Raw genomic sequence first — 4,110 nt, forward strand, 5'->3', positions numbered from 1 at the left:
TCGCTTGAAAAGTCATCTGGGGTAAGGCCAGGATTAGCTCAGGCTTTGGAACACGTTTTTGAGGATATCTCTGTTGGAAGGTTCTACTTGGGTGCTTTTTAGATTCAACTGGGCTCAGAGCAATCAGGTCTAGTTTAGTTTAACTGATCACAACTACTAAGAAGACCATTTCCTTTTAACACAAGGTTGTCCATGTCCAGTAGGATGCCTTTTATTAAACCATATTTTTTTCAGTGTTCACATGCACATGCACACGCATACACATACACATACACATACAGGTACATCCAGGATGGATACAGAAAGCCTATTTTCACACACAGCCTCTAAAATCTACTTCAGCCTCTCCTCTCCTCTCCATTCTCATTTGCTTCCATCTTGGATGAAACCTAATGAATGCAAATCTCTCCTCTGCTGCCTTCATCATTATCCAGAAACTTTGTACCCTCCCATTGCAGAGCTGGAGCCCATCCCGCTCCGCCCGTGCGCACGTGGGCAGGCCTGATCAACCATTTGGTGTTAAATCTGGCGTGGGTGAAGGCATCATTTCTGACGCCCACACGCTTGGTCTGGAGGTCAGAGATGGTTCAGTTCGTCTGTTGGAGGAGGGAGAGAGAGGCGCTAAGTGGCTGCGCAGTGTTGTGTTGTTGAAGGGAAGGGAACGATAGAAAGACAAAAAAAAGGAAAGAGAGAGAGAAGGGGGGGCGAGAGAGGGAGAGAACGCATGAGAGAAAGATGGGTCTTAATTATGCTGCTCTCCTGTTAATGCTTTAGTCTGATGCACACTGCTGAAATGACCTTCACGCTTCCCATTACAGCCACTTTCACTCTCTCTCTCTCTCTCTCTCTCTCTCTCTCTCTCTCACACACACACACACACTTACATACATACATACACAAACACTCACACTCTAACTCATTCTCACACACTCATTCTGCATCTCTCTCTCTCTCTCTCTCTCTTTCTCTCTTAATGTCTCTGTACCTCTCTCTCTCTCACACTGTCTCTGTCCCTCTCTCTTTCTTTCTCTCTCTCTCTCTCGCTCTCTCTCTCTCAGCCTTTCACGTTTTCCTCTCATTTCTCTTTGCCATGGCAACCGGACCCCATTTATGAAAAGTCCTTGCTTTTTATACTTGCTGCCTTTGTCAGGCACAGTCATTTCTACACCTGATGTCTGCCCAGGTAAGGAAAGATGCTTCTTTATATGAATGGAAAGAGCATGGATACATTTGCACAGGCATGTGCTCTGCTAAACAACATGGAAATAGCTTCTGTTAATTGATCCTTTGTCAACAGTGCAAAAGCTAAATAACCCTACGGTTTATACAGTTAACACTGGCAACATGCTCTTTTGTGCAGTGCGCCTGCCCTTGGCTCCAGGAGCTTGTATTCTACTGCCTGATGTACTGTGATTTTTTTCCCCTTCCCCATCTTCACAATACAGCCAATTTCTTTCTCCTTAGTTAAAATACTGATTATTCCCAGAGAGGAAACGTGCATTGTTTAGGCAGACTGTATTGGACCATGCCAGAGGATACTGCCTTTGTGCTACATAATTGATGTAGTGGCAGAGAACATATTGCGCCCTCCCCACTCCTCACACTGAAACACACTTTCCACACACACACCCACATGCGCAAACACACACACACACACAAAACTCCTGGCTTCCCAATGAGGTGCTAAACGAAAAAACTCTCCCAGGACGCATACCAGCAGGCCAGGCCATGACAACATGAGGTATGACCGATAAGAATTGGCAGAGACATTCCGAATTGGAGCGACGGGAATAATACATAAGCCTGATCTTTAATTTAAGATGGAGGAGCACGTGGACGGATGGTGCTGAGGGTGGAAAGGGAAAAGAGGATGAGTAGTAAACTAGTCTCCATCGCTCTGTGTCTCCCTGTCCTTCAGCTCGAATGAAGGTCTGGGAGAATACACCTCACGCTCAAAGGATTTAAGATGGGCAGAAGGCTCACTGCTCCTGATCCCACCACCTTAATTAGAATTCACACTCTTCCGGAGAGGGATTTTTATAAATCAAGAAATTACAGTAGAGTGAACTTCTACTTTCCGCACAAATTCAAATAGCTCATGCAACTGAACTCCTACATCTCCAACATTCAGCCACAACTTTAACAGCGTCTTTTTAATAAGGGTACAGTGTGTCCTGCTGAAGCAGAACGTAGTTGAGTGGCCTTAAGGAATGCTAAATTTGCAGAAATATGCAGGAAAATTTCAGGAAAACAGATCTTTTCAGCCCCAAGAGGTTTGGATGTGTTACGTCAGCATGTACTGCATTAAAACCAGCTGTCAAACATGTCTGCATCTCGAGAAGACTGCCCCCACGCAGACTCTCACTCTCACTCGCAGACCTTTCTGTCTGTCCCTGTCTCTGTCTGTCCGTCTCTCTCTCCCTCTATCTCTTCTACACACACACAGACACAGCTGTCTATCACCTGCACTCAGGTCTCAGTAAAATAATGATCTGCCACCTTCCCCAATTGAGCCCTGGAAAAAATCTCAGGAGAAACCTCTTTCTCTGTTGGGTGCTGCTCCAGACACTTTAAAAGTGAAAAACTGAGAAACCCTCGCATGAAGGTGTGAAGACAAAAAAAAAAACAGGCATTGTGCATACAAAGAACCAATTGGTGTTGAGATCTTTTTGCCGGAAAGGTTAAACTTTCACAACTGTGTCTCTAGCCGAGGGGAAACCTCAGGAAATAAACTCAAACAGGTGAGAGAGTGGAGCAGGACAGTATATCAGCAGTGTCCGTTCCGGCCCCGGATATGTTAAGATGAGCATAACCCGACGTTCATGGTAACAGCATGTATATTTAGCCCCTGCCTGTCCTATGAGACAGTCAGTCCCGACACCCAATCTCAGTGCCCAAAAACTCCGAAAGAGGGGCTAAATATAACTGTCTCAAGTGACAAAAGAGAAGGCACAAGGACCGGGATGACCTACATCCACCCCCACTTTACCCTGAGCAAGGCCGTGCATACGGCATACGGTAGGCAGTTTGCAAACAAATGCAACGGGGTGGTAAAAAGATTACATTTCTATATATTTCTGTCTGCATGTGAAGCAGAAGAAAGATGAAAATATTCAGATCACTGCATCCCTATGTCTACACAAGGCGAGGCAGAGGCATCACAAACACTGCACACGTGGGAGAGCTGAGAGGCTGAGACAATTCTTCATTTATCAAAGGCCTGAGATGACAGCCAGATGCAGAAATAGGACCTTTGATATTGCACCCTGACAACAGAGAAAGTGCGTCTGTGTGTGTGTGTCTGTGTGTGTGTGACTGACATTTATCAAAGTGGAAGCATTCTTTTTAAAACTCTTGAACCAAGCTTTGACAGTTTATGTTTCAGTGTTTTCTTTTTTAATATCTTTGGGGATCAGTAAAGCAAAAAGTAAATAAGAATGAACCAGCGCTGTGTTCACAGTCTAATCATATATGGCATGAAGTGTTTTCTCTAGAAGCATTTTTTGTTGTTGTTTTGTTGCCTTATTCAATCCGTGCATAGTTTCGTATGGAAATGGGGGCAGGGAGAAGATGCTGTGAGTTCTAAAAAGGCCAGGAGTCTAGCTGCAGAGAACTACTCTGACACTGTGAAGCACCAGAACTGGTGGAACAGACAAGTAAAGAGAGGACCATTTACAACAGCTTTAAGTGCACTGCTTTACACATCCATCTCATTACAATAACTGCTAATTCCTGGCAGACGGTTTCCCCCTGACAGACCCTTCTCTCCTGAGGATTGTTCCACTCTGGCCCGAATATATGCCAGGCTGACAATTACATAAGGAACTGTGCGTGGTTGGACATCTCACAGACATCACACTGCTCTCCTGTGGAGGAAGTCTGTCATTACATGGGTTTTCGAACAAAGCTCTGCCCACAAGACACTAAAGCCTCAGTACAGCACCCTAAGCCATCCACAATTGTCCACATAGCTCTGGTGTGATTAAACAAGACATAGCTGTAGACATGAACTTCCTAACTTCTCATTAAGCGTCAAATAATTTCAGAATTGTAGTACTTCCTTCTCGGTCGCAATTAGAGATTAATGAGATGATTTGCTCCTCAGCAGGC

The sequence above is a fragment of the Salminus brasiliensis genome, chromosome 8, assembly GCF_030463535.1.
Source record: "Salminus brasiliensis chromosome 8, fSalBra1.hap2, whole genome shotgun sequence".
Lineage (NCBI taxonomy): Eukaryota > Metazoa > Chordata > Actinopteri > Characiformes > Bryconidae > Salminus > Salminus brasiliensis.